The sequence below is a fragment of the Globicephala melas genome, chromosome 6 (assembly GCF_963455315.2).
Source record: "Globicephala melas chromosome 6, mGloMel1.2, whole genome shotgun sequence".
Classification (NCBI taxonomy): Eukaryota; Metazoa; Chordata; class Mammalia; order Artiodactyla; family Delphinidae; genus Globicephala; species Globicephala melas.
Genome location: NC_083319.1, coordinates 100924808 through 100938550, shown reverse-complemented (window position 1 = coordinate 100938550; position 13743 = coordinate 100924808).

The window sequence follows — 13743 nt, the reverse complement described above, 5'->3', positions numbered from 1 at the left end:
ATAGGTTTAAAATAAAATATATCAAGAACACATCCTTCATCCACCTGCATTTAAACCTTCATTCAATCCCACAAGCAGAGTGTCTCATGCACCTGATTACCTGAGAGAATTGATGGTTTTCTTTCCTCCCACCTCCTTCCAGGAAATAGAAGCTTAAAGGGTAAGGTGCTTACTGTAGGTAAAACATATCATAATTTTCAAAGTTTGCTCTAATCCTTTAAGTACATTGTACACACAGGTGGGGCCTCTCGTTGCATGTTCACATCACGAGATTTAACTCTTTGCATAAATCTACAGTCATCCTCCCCTCCCTTGGAAGGCTCTCAAATTACAAAAGCTCTTGCAGTAAATTAACAGATGTGGATTATTTTCTTTAACCATTAAAAGTAATCCAGGAAATTGAACAAAAATCTCCCATCTCTAAAGAAAGCCCCCTGCCTCCTCTTCCTTGTCACTTTTCCAACTTTCCTTGAACGTCTCTGCTAATCTCATACCTGTCTTCTTCCAGCATCTCGCCTTAGCGAGTCTGTGGGATTCAGAATTCCTTTTCAATCTGTCTCTCAGGTTACTTCAGGTGCAAATTTCTAGAGTCACCGCAGCTTTGTCACTGGAGGTCTCACTCGTCCTCCCCAGGCCTCCTTAGGAAGGCCATAGCTGCCAGAAGGGGAAATAAATGTCAAAGATGTGCACCTGATAAAAGTTTTCCTTCTAAGTACAAAGCAAGTCGTTTTCCTGGGGTGATGTTAATACCCTGTGTCTTAAAGCTGACCTCTGAGGGACCAGTGGCTGTGAAGAGAAAGTCACTTAGCTTGGGTGCCCTGTGAGGGAGAGTTGCACACAGAAGGTTTGTTGAGGTGAGCTCAGGAAACACACCCAAGAGGAAGTGAGGACAGCACAGTTGAAGAGCAGGAGAAGCTGATTCCTAAGGCAGGTGTGACTGAGTCCTCACCTGATACTTTAAGAAGCCCCGAAGCCGATGTGTCCCAGATCGAGGAAAGGACGGGTACTTGTATCCCAGCATTGGCCACCTCCTGAAAGAGGCAGTAACCTTGGACGATGCATTCCTTTCTGGCCACCAAGGGACAAGCTATAAGTCATTACCGTCAACATTCCCAGCAGCTGTGGGGCTGCGTCTCCCCGGTATGGGGCCTGGGTGGAGCACCACGGAATTCACTGTAAGACATCAGACCCCGGCCATGCTCAGTCTCAGGGCCACGGTCACCACCATTCCTTGTAATGAGGAAATCTGAGTCAAAAGGGTCAGACTAGGCTTAGGGTACCAGGCTCTGCGCAGAAACACCCAGACTCTGCTCTGCCCGCAGCCATCACCAATGTGTCACCAGGGCTTGTTTGTCAAAGCCAAGAGTTATTTACTGCCCAAGAAAAGGGGCAGGAATGATAGTCCTGGAACATAAAGAACTCCGAGTTTAGCCATAGACTTGGCCTTCGTGCAAACTTTCCCAGACAGACTAGCGCGTCAAAAGTCAGCAAGGGAAGGCAGAACCTCAGTCTCTGTGGTGTGTCCTCCTCTGACCTCGACAAAGGCTCCAGACATGGCTGGACTTATTTCCTGAACTTGCTCTGGGCCTGATATGGGGTTTAGGAGAGATCTAGAATGGAAATTTAGGATGGGTCCCCTGTGCAGCCTCTTCTAACTGGACAGTCTCCTCCTGTTTTCAGCCGATCCAGTGATGGGCACAACCCTCAACAGGGAGGTGATGGGGCAGAAAGGAAGGGGTGACACCCAGAGGGAAGCCCCGTTTTCTCCTTGGAATGACTGAAGGTTACTCAAAGATTGTTTTTTTGTGGTACGCGGGCCTCTCACTGTTGTGGCGTCTCCCGCTGCGGAGCACAGTCTCCGGACACTCAGGCTCAGCGGCCATGGCTCACGGGCCCAGCCGCTCCGCGGCATGTGGGATCTTCCCGGACCGGGGCACGAACCCGTGTCCCCTGCATCGGCAGGCCGTCTCCCAACCACTGCGCCACCAGGGAAGCCCTCAAAGATTGTTTTTAAGCCTAGAAATCCATGGCGGTATGTGGGAGAAAATGCTGACTTTGCTCTCTTGAAGGTGGAATTCCAGCAGCAGTTTTTTAAAATAATTTTTTAAAATTAAACTTTATTTCTTTTTTACCCACACCACGTGGCATGCTGGATCGTAGTTCCCTGACCAGGGATCGAACCCGTGCCCCATGCAGTGGAAGCGCAGAGTTTTAACCACTGCACCGCCAGGGAAGTCCCTCCAGCAGCATTTGATCTCAAATACCAGGTGGCCCCACAGGCTCCACTGCATTTGCAGGATGCTCTTCGGTCCCGTGGTCATCAGTATCGGCTGCACATTAGAAAATCCTGGGAGACTTTACCAAAACATGGGAGCTCCAGCCCTGCTTAACATCGGTTGCACTATAATCTCTGGAAAATGGCTCAGGCATTAGTATTTTTTTAAATATAATGTCCAACACTACAAACCACTTGCTTCGCCCCTTTTCAACTGGTTTTCTTCCTCAGCCTTACAGATGCCAGGACAAGAGAGAGCTACCTGGAGAAGCCTACCGGGAAGGGAGGAGTTAGGGGTAGGTTTGGGTTGGTTTTGTTCGTTTTGTTTTGTTTTGCTTGCTTATTATTTTTACAGAGAACAGATGTTCAGCTTTTCTTACTTTCTTCTCCAGCCTCCTCCTCTTGGAATTTCTGACATCATCAAAAGGCCCTGTGTAATTCTGGAAAGCCCAGCTTATTCCAGTTAATCCCTCGCTCGAAACTGAAAGGACCCAAACTTCCTGGGTGTTTGACTAACCTGGTAATCCAGAAGCATTTCATTTATTACCCATCCGCTACCCGGGCCCATCAGAATGACAGTACACTCTGCCCTGGAAGACAGGAAGGAAAATTCCGCCCCCCACTCCTGTGGAGCAGTTTTCACCTGTCCTGGAACTACCTTGTTTGTGCACCATTGGGAACTGCAGGTGTCATTTAACACGTGTCAATAAGTGTCTCGCTTCCCTGACAACTCATCTCTCAGGATTAAGTCCTGTCTTAACACTGACATAACATTTACACTTCCTCCTGCCAAACTGGTAATACTAAACTTTTTTTTAAAGTGTGTGTGCAGAGATGGATAAGGTGGAGGGTGGCTCATGGGCTGAGGGAGGGGATATACCTGTGACAGCACAGGGTTTTTTTTAACTTTTTTATTTTATATTGGAGTCTAGTTGATTAACCATGTTGTGTTAGTTTCAGGTGTACAACAAAGTGATTCAGTTATACATATACATGTATCTATTCATTTCAAATTCTTTTCCCATTTAGGTTGTTACAGAATATTGAGCAGAGTTCCCTGTGCTGTACAGTAGGTCCTTGTTGGTTGCAAAGACTTGGCATCAGAACTCCAGCTCAAAGCTAGAACAGCTTAAACTTGACCTAAACAACATGTGAAAACAAGAGTGGTAGAAACGAGCTAGCTTTTATGGAGAAGAATGTGGGGAATATTCACAACACAGACTTGGAGGATGGGGAGATGTCGCTCTCTCATGGAAAAGTTTGGAATCTCTCTCCCTCACTCCATGCCGAGAGCTTGTTTATACTGACATCCTTGACGATTTTTCCCCCATTCAAGGAAGATCTGACTCATCAGAGGTGCAGGTTCTTTGCCTTGCACAGTGAGGTGCAGAGCGGGTACTGAGGATTGCCACGGCACAGGCATGTGAGGAGATGTTGCTTTAGCTTTAACAGAACTCTAGTTAGAAGGACCACGTCTCCTTCCTGCGACACGAACCAACAAAATGGAGGAACGAGCATGAGAGGCTTCTGAGTCGGAGAAGGGAGACACTGATGGAGGCTGCAGACTTTTCTTCTGCTGCTCCCTTCGTGACATGTACAAACCGACAGGGTGAATTGATGATGGAAGCTTAGGACAAAGGTCCCAGGGTCCTCAGTGTGACTCACCCAAATGATTTCTCTGTGTTTTAAATCTTGCTTATCCTATTAATGGGTAGACAAGACCCTCCATAAATGTGTAAATAGCATCAAGAAATTCCATTGAAAGGAGCTCTTTCAAGAGAGAAGGGGAAAAGAACAGGATGAGGAGGGATGGCATGAGTGAGGAAAGACACAGCAAGATAGGATGGTACAGATGTCAAAGTTCTACAACCTCCTATTTCCAGAATCCTGACTCCAGAAATGCTGTTTAGACCTTGACTGAGATCATGTGCCCTATTACTGGGTGGTTGCCTTTTTCCCCGGGGAGCCAGTTCAAGTGCATGTGAAGAGCAAAGGCACAGAAGGAGGGATAACACGGTGGGAAGCCATGGGGAAGGGACTGGACAGGTAGTTTTCCATAGCCTGCGGAAGCATCTCCATGTACATGTGAGCTCGCCACCCCCTCCTTGGCTTCTGATTGACTCCTGAATGCAGAGGTGGCTCTCTGTCCTAGAGATTAGGTTTTATTACAGAGATACACTGGGGGCATGTCAACTTTGGCATCAGGAAAAAATAAAAGCTGGGCCGGGATCTGAGGAAAGGTGTTCTCATTAAAACCCAAATGGGTTTTATTAAAGCCTGTGTAGGCACCCCCCTCCCCTCCCCACCCCCCGGTGACAGGATGGGTTTTCACACAAATAGGGCAAACTTCCCACACAGAGAAACAGCCTGGTAGAACTCAAGCCACACACTACAATAGGAGTCCATGGGAAAGAACTTAAGAGAGCTAGCTGACCATAAACCCTTAAAAACCAGAAAGAATTTGATCTTGGACAGTAACCAAAAATGTATCTTGTCCTGAGCAACAGGACTGAGCATTCCTCCTTACTCTGCACTGAGCTGAGTGTAGTCTGACACTGATCAAATATATTTCTGCTGAATGAAGGAAGGAAGGAATAAATAAGTCCAGACCTCACCTGGAGTACTAGGTTTGGTTCTGAGAACCATAGTTTGAGGTAAACTGTAGCAAGTTCAGAGAAGCTTAATCGGGATGATGCAGGGATTTGAATCAGAAGTGTCAGAGAAGAGAAGGGAAGCGTTAGTCTTTTCCTGTGTTGTCCTATAGGTGGAGTCATCAAGGTGACACAGTGCTCAGATCAGCAATGTCTAAGAAATCACTGGACTGATGTGGGTTCCCTGTCACTGGGGATGTGACAACTATTTGGTGAGGAGGTTGTAAGGAGAATGGACATGCGTGTTGCAACTTAAGATCTTTGCCAGCCCTCTAGCTCTACCATTCTAGGGAGAAGTATCGGGTTCTAACCTGCTTACCACCTACTAACTGTGAGGTGAGGGCAGATCTCCACAACTCTTCTGACTTTCAGCTACTCCTCTGTCGAATGGAGAAATTAATCCTCATCATGGTGAACTGAATCTATTCAGCTCTCCAGGTCCCATGTCTGACTCATAAGGGAAACAAACAATTTTACGATTTCAGGGGCAATGGAGACCTATTGATTGATTGATACCTGCTGATTGATATCTGAAATTCCATTCTTGAACCATAAGGTTCCCGTCTCTGGCTAAAATATAAATGGTCCTGGGAAAAGAAGTGAATTAAACTTGATGAATCATTTATCCCCCAATATTAATGTTTATTTAAAAAATGTTTTACTGACTCTTGTTTAATAATTCAAATTTCACACCAAACCAAATTTAAAGAAGGCAAAAGTTAGCTCCAGAACCTTCTTCATGCTTCCTGTATTCGACCTATTATACAAAGCTTATGGTGCACAGCCCTTACTCATTAGGGCAGCTGGAGGGATCTATAGCAGCTTCAGAAAACAAACTGTCCCCAGGGAACTACTCAGAGGTCTTGAATAAGTTTATTGATTTCAATAGAGACAGCTTGTGATACCAAAAATGGGTCACTGTAAAAGAGAGGGGAAAGAATGCTGGAGGTTTAAAAAGAAAAAAAAAATAAATTTCTATTTCTAAATTTCATCTAAGTTTAGCCCTGCCCATACTGATTTGTTTATTGCTCTGTCTTATGTTCAGGGCTTAAGCTATTGCATTCTTTTCATAGAAGCCGTTTGACTTTAGACCTCGGAGCATGTATATTGTTGCCTGGGAAATGGATGTCCAGAAAGAGGTAATAGTGAAAGGACAAATGGATGATGAGTTCTCTCCACTGTACCACTCATACTTCCTTCACTCAGAAATTAGTAACTCAGTGAATATGGAGGACAAAAATATCTTCATATTTATTTTTAACTAAAAAAGTCATAACTCTAAGCTCTTTACCTAAATCATTAATTGTTAGGTTTCTCTAAATGCAGCATGACAGAATAAAAATAACATGGATCTTAGCTTTTGGACTGAACTGGAACACTGGCTATACGTTTATATTAGCTGTATGACCTTTGGCAAGTTATTTGACCTTGTTGAGACTCAGATTCTTCATTTTTAAATGAAGGTAATAATGCCTTTTTACAGGGTTATTCTATGCATTAAATGCGATAAACTCAGCATATATTAGGTCATCAAGAATTGTCAGTTCACCTTCCTCTTTTAGAGAAAATGTCTAAATTTTATCCAAATGTATAAATAAAATTTGCATACTATAATTAAATATATGCAGTGGTCACTTAACATATATATGCTTTTCCATGAAGCAACATAGCAAATAGTATTTGCCTTTTCATTTTTGTGGCCTTTTAATATGCCATAATATATAACCACTGTATTATTGGACACTGGAGTTGCAAACAGATAGATAGATAAATAGATAGATAGATAGATAGAGATAGATTTCAAAACAGGCAGGGAGAATGCAGACTAAAGTTACCACAAAAGGAACTGAAGATGATTCTCCAACATGTAGTAATTTCTCCTGGGCTGAGCTATAAGTCCATGGGATTCCATATGGGGTCTTTCCCACAGGAGAGAGACTATGTTTCCTGAGTTTATATCATTAGAGGTGGACGTCTAGTGGCCAGGGCTGCTTGCTTCCATGCCCAAAGCTGGATTGCACAAATACAGACAAAGAAAATAAATCAACAAAAATAGCTAAGAGGCATTTCTAAACATATCCAGCTGCAAAAATTTATGGCTATTAGCTCTTGGAAAAGGTCATTTCAGATAAGACAACTATTTATACAGAAAACAAAAGTGAAACATATATTGATTGCTTTTCAGTTGACTATCTTCAGTCCTGGGAGACACAGTAAGTGGGAAAAAGCCTACCTAACCACCTACTGTCTGCCAGCATCTCATTCACTGAAGTCCTCCAAAATTTGGACTTGGGGAGGGAGGGCAGGTACTTCTGAAAAAGCTGAAGTTCAGTGTTTTATGATCATGGAAACCATTTTTTTCTCCAATATTATTTTATGAAATAGAGGAAAGGATCTCAAGACATAGACATTTTTGAGTTGGCCAAGTTCTCTTCCATGGCCAAGTTAGATCTTTGAGTACTGTAGGGAGATGGCCCATTGTAGAAATTCCCCTAACAAGGAAAATAAGACTTTCTCTTCAAATTGATACAGTAAATCTACTGCTCAAAGGTTGTATGACCTAAGGAAAGTTATTCACTTCCCTTTACCTTCGTTTCCTCATCTGTAAAGTAGTCTCTAACTGTTCTTCCAGCTCTATCAATCTATGTTCAATGACTTCTCTTCCGTTTTTGAAGCTCTCAGACCCTTCCCATTACCGTATGTTTGAATGAATTAAAATGTAAAAACTAAGCTTGCATATAAGATGTTATACAGATTTGGGGTCAGATCACTTGAATTTGAATCCTGAGTGCACAACTTTTTAACAGTACAAACTGAGCACAATATTTAAATCTCTAAGCCTTGACTTCCCCAGGTGCAAACACACCTGAGAATACCTACTTCCTAGGGTTAAATTAACACACCCAGCCAGCGCAGCCCATGGTAAGCAATGAGCTCTCAAAATATGTTGAGGCCTTGGGCTGGGCCTCCACCAGATGCCCCCTCCTGCCCCGGCACCCCACGACCCTGGGATTCCTGGTCTCCTCGTAGCACCCAAGTAGATATACACAGTGGAAAAAGAAGGGATAGAGAAGGTCCCCAGGAAGTTACAGAAACTCAGGATGTGTCTCCACCCACTAAACCCTTTGATTCCATTTACTTATGGGGTGTGTGTGTGTGTGTGTGTGTGTGTGTGTGTGTGTGTATGAATCTTGATTTATACAATAAAAAGTCAATTAAAAAAATAAAATGTAAAATGTCATATAAGCAGATTCTCAGTAATTTGTCACAATGTCCAGCTCAATGTAGGTTGAGTTAAATTTGCACAATCTAAAGAAAAGATTTCCTTTACATGATGGTTGATGGAACCAAAGAAAAAAATTCTATTGTAATTTGAGAATTATACAGGAGTCCTTACTGTAATATCTATAATGCAGATGCTAGCTTAGCTAGGGTCTCCTGGCCCCTGAGAGCCACTTAAGCTTAGCTTAAATCTCCATTCATGCCCTGTCAAAATCCTAACCTTCAGCAAGATGGTTGCTAAATCCTAGGTGGGTTCATTTCATTCTCAGTTTCCACAGGTGCTATCTCTGTTCTTCACTGCAGAAATGAAACTCAAATTCTTGAATTCCTAAAACAATACAAAGCTCTCACACAAAGCATTCGTAAGTGTGGTCAAGTTTACTGAAAATGTGTTGAGGTGGTGAGGGACAAAAATGGGCGTTATACCACAGCAACATGAAGATTTTCAAATTTAGCATCAGAAATCCCTCATCTTAAATTGTGGGATTTCTACTGATTGCTTCATTGAATGTGGACCTCAGCCTCCTTTCATCTGCTAATTCCTTCCCTCTTTCTGGATCCTCCCCCTTGAGAACAGAGAGAGAGTGCTCTCTTTGTTTCAATCAGGGAACATTGTCACCACTTTCATTGCCTTGTCTCATGCTATCATATATTTTTCCAAAAAAATGGCACGTTTTTTCTCAAGAAGAATTCTGGTGCCTAGTAATAATAATAATCCATTTGCATTACATACAAATGTATAATGTTGAAAAAGTTTCGGAAGGAAAAGTTAAGGCAGCTTAAAAAAAAAAAAAGAATTTTTTCAAGCAGTCTTAACATGGCTTTAGCTGTACCCTGGGGTAGACAAACAGCGAATGATTAATTTAGAACCTATGATTATTTAAGGCTCTGAGCTAGGCCTCCAGAGTCAAAGAAGTTTGAAACACAATACATAGATGGCAAATAAACACATAAAAAGGTGGTACACATCACTTGTCATTAGAAAATTGCAAATTAAAACAACAATGGGATACCATTACACACCTATTAGAATTGCTAAATTAAAAAAAAAACTGACAATACCAAGTGCTGTCAAGGATTTGAAGCAATATGAACTCTCATGTATTGCTGGCAGGAATGCAAAATGGTACAGTTACTTTGGAAGACAGCTTCTTACAAAGCTACATATAGTCTTGCTATATGACACAGCAATGACGTTCCTAGGTATTTATCCGATTGATCTGAAACTTTATGTTCACGCCAAAACCTGCACGTTGAATGTTTATAGCAGCTTTATTCATAATTGCCAAGAAATGGAAGCAACCAAGATGTCCTTCAATAGATAAAGTGTGGTACAGTCAAACAATGGAATATTATTTAACGATAAAAAGAAATGAGCGGGCTTCCCTGGTGGCGCAGTGGTTGAGAGTCCGCCTGCCGATGCAGGGGACACGGGTTCGTGCCCCGGTCCGGGAAGATCCCGCATGCCCGCGGAGCGGCTAGGCCGGTGAGCCATGGCCGCTGAGCCTGCGCGTTCAGAGCCTGTGCTCCGCAACGGGAGAGGCCACAACAGTGAGAGGTTCCGCCTACCGCAAAAAAAAAAAAAAAAAAAAAAAAAAGAAATGAGCTATGAAACATGAAAAGGTATGGAGAAACTTAAATGCACATTACTAAGTGAAAGGGACCAGTATGTAAAGACTATATGCTGTGTGATTCCAATTATGTGACATTCTGGAAAAGGCAAAATTATAGAAACGGTAAAAATATCGCTGATTTTCAGAAATTCAGAAGAAGGAGTAAAGGATGAATAGGCAAAAGGGGAATCTGTGAGTAAAAGCTCTCGGGCTGGTATGGGCAAGGCCTCCAGTGTGCAGAGGTTGGCCTTACCCTTGACCTCCTGTGTAATGCACCTGTCTTCACCTCTGCTGGGTCTTCTCAAATCCAGAACTGGGTAACCTCTGCCCCAACTATACTCAGCTGCTCTGGGAGTAATGCTTACATTTTTCCATCCTGCCAGTGCAGAGAGATATGCATCCCACCCACAAACTCACAAATACTTCTCAGAAACTAACGGAAACCAACCACAGCAACCGGAATTCCTAAAAGGGCTGCTGGAAAGGAGGTGACACAGCAAGGACAAGCTGCTCTGATGGGGGTTTTCTGCAAAGCAAAGAGACTCTCACCCCCAGTCTGGGTTGATGCGAGTTGGTACTGCCCAGATATCAGATGGTATCCTCAGTCTCCAGCCCTCCTAGAACTTGCCTCCTTCTCTACTACATTAGAGCCATCAAGTTTTCCCCGCTCTGAGCCCAGTGCGTGCTGCTCAGCTTTTAATCCTGGATTCTGACTCTTTACAAAAGAAACAATTCCCTACGTACATCCCAAAGACCATTGCCCTGCAAGTTAGACGGTCAAGTGTTTCTACCTATTCATGAGAGCAGTCCAAAGCATCTTTACCTGGAAAAATTCTCTGCCTAGTTTGTGCTGTTCTATAAAGCAGATGTTTCCATTAAATCAGGTGGCCTTTCCCTCACAAGCCACCAAGATGATGCCCTTCTACGCATCAATTACGATTCCTCTGTATGCGACAGAGTCGGAAAGGTTGATCTTCAGTTCTGCCCTCTGATCACTAACTCCTTGGAAAGGTCATTGCTCTTACGTTGCCCTGGAGGCCGTAAGACCTCCACCCGCAGGGACCTTCTCAAGCAGCAGCTCCAGGGCCAGGCTTTCTCTGAGCTCCAATACTGCCACTTTGCTTGCTATGGGCTTTATTCCTGGGGGAGGAAGGACGGCTCTGGGTGAATTCTTTCTTAGATTACAGCCTTCTCTACGCAAAACCCTGTAATCTTAATAGCCTTTGTGTCTAGTGTGGTGTTTGCACAGTGAAACCACTTGGGAAGGGCTGTTCTTAGCCATGAGGGGTGCTGAGTATTACAACTTAAGTTCCATTAACCGCCAGGATGGGCCTGGGAGCTGGGAAGGACCAAAAGACAAATCAGATGCAATCCTGACTGGCCCTATGACTGAGACAAGTTAAATCTGAACTGTGTTTTTCTCTGATAAATAATATGGTAAAGGGATGCAGCAGATTCGTCACTGAAATCATTTTTTATTGTTGCCATTCTATGATTCTCTGATGATTTGCTTTCATTCATTGAGCAAACATAGATTAAATACCTCCTATGGGTTGTGTACTATGTTAGGCATTGAATCTGCGTTCATTTATCCATGATACTTTATCAGATTGGAGCTAGGGGTGCAGCCCGTGGCCATGAAACAGCACAAAGCTAAGTGGCCCACAAGGAAAAGGACCCACACTTTGCCCTTGTTACTGCATGCTTCCAACCAGCTGTGCTAACCAGGCAGAACCCGGAGGATTCTGGAAATACTTTGGATATACACACTCTTAGAAGAGTCCTTACGGGACCCTGAGTGTTTGGGAAAGAAAATTAAACAATCATCTCCAATTTGGTCCCTAAACCAAGACAAAACAGAAATAGACGGTGGGAGAAAAAAAAAAAGGTGGGAGTGATGGCCTCCCAGGAAATGTTACATTCACAAGGCCCCAACACCTCCCATTGACTCAGAGATGCCAACCACCGCATCAGAGTGAAATAGAAAAGTACAGACAATGCAATCTGTCGTCCCTGGCAAAGCACCCTGGCAGAGATGTGCTCTGCTTTCAATACACTTGTGCCCCCTTTTAAAGAGTGCAGTGCCTGTCAAGAGCTCTCAGCTCCCACGCACCCAGGTCCTTATAATGTTGGACTGTTCTCCAGCTCTGCTGGACAGCAACAGAGTAACAAACACAATTGCTAACCTCAGCTCTCGCAAGGGTTCCCAGCTGACAGGACCAATCCAGCAACTGCTACTGTCTTGCTATTTTCAATCCAGCGCCTGCTGCAGGTGGTCAAGGAGAAGGGCTCTCTGCTGCCCTCTTCTCCCCAAAGAAGTAATTTCCCAGGACAGGAGACTTCCTAGGAGCACCGGGAAAGAAGAGTGGTTTTCAGTGGTTCACATCTGGTTTCCTCTACTATTCCATACAGAACACAGTACCTGAAAGGGGTGAAACAAAGGGAGTTCTGGCAATGATGCTGATTCTGTCTGAGAAATTTTAGCTCAGCTATTTCCATGGCTCCTCATACAGATGGCCAAGGTCTAAATTGGATAGGAGCCCGTGAGTACTTAGATTTGAGGGGGTTTGTTTATTTGTTTGTTTTGTTTTTGTATAGACAGGAAAGGGAGGTTGGAGAAACAAATTTGGAGGTATAAGGTCTGTTTGCTGGAATACAAATATTCGGAGAACTCTTACTTTTCCTTCAGAGCAAGTGCCAACACGGAAGTCCTCAGACTGAGAACGAAAGAAACACAAAGCCTCAGGCTCTAGGGGGAGAGGGAGCCTCCCCCACTCTTTGTCAGCTTCTTCCTGGGAAGGTCAGTACAGAGAGAAATAATCTCTAAAGTAACTAGCTACAAAACTGGTCTTCAAAACCACACTCTGTTAGTGTCAGATTGTTATTTATAATCTTCCTTCCAGACTTGAAATGCGACAGCCAAAGTAATGTTGCCACTGTGAATGCTTTGTGGTGATGGTTTCTTTGTAGTGATGTTGCCACGTACTGGGAGTGGAGGAGGCATCATAGGAATTTCAGAGATGAGCTCTGTCCTGGAGTGGAGTTTGGGGTGCTGGATTCTGCTCCATACTACTCCCTTATGCCTAAGCTCTTCAACCAACACCTGTTCACCTGGCTTAGTCAGCTTTCAACTCCAACCCAAGTACCTACGGAACTTTTCATCTACACCAATAGAAACCAAATCCCTGAGCTCTGCTTTTCTGAATTTTTAAGGAACTAATACAAATACTGAGTGCCTACCTTTTAAAGACATCAATTCCTGTTCTTTTGGTTTCAAATAACACCAAGGTAGTCTGATATGAATAATTAGAATCTATAAGATAATTTTATGTTTTTAATTGTCTTCATATAAATTATTTTTTTTCAGCTTCCCAATATCTATGAAGAAGCTAGGATTATGTACTTAATAAGATGTTATTGCTGTTATCATCATCATCATTATTGCCATTTAACAGAGAAGGAAACTGAGGCTTAGTGGAGCTGAGACTCAGCTAGACTTACACAGCCAATCAGGGTCGAGGTCAAGACTGAAATTCTGAGTTTCTGATTCTTAGTATAGTAAATAACTACATACAGAAAACCCAGCCTGTGTCTTTGTGAAAATGATACCAGAACTTTATGACAGAATGCCACTGCTCCTTTTCCAGAAGGCCTGCTTTCATTCCCAAGTGTATTCCAAGCTGATGACCACGTGTTGGGGATACAGTAGAGGAGATGCCTGCATTGGATAGAGGACAACTCAAGCAATTAAGTCTCTTCTAACTCTTGGACTCTATCACACTATGTAAACTGACATGTAACACAAAGTAAAGCAATGAGCACTCCACATTATTAGGTAGACATCTGGTTGTTAGACCAATGGTTCTGAACCTGTGCTTACAGACACCTGAGATTTACAGCACCATTTCAAGCCAACCAAGAA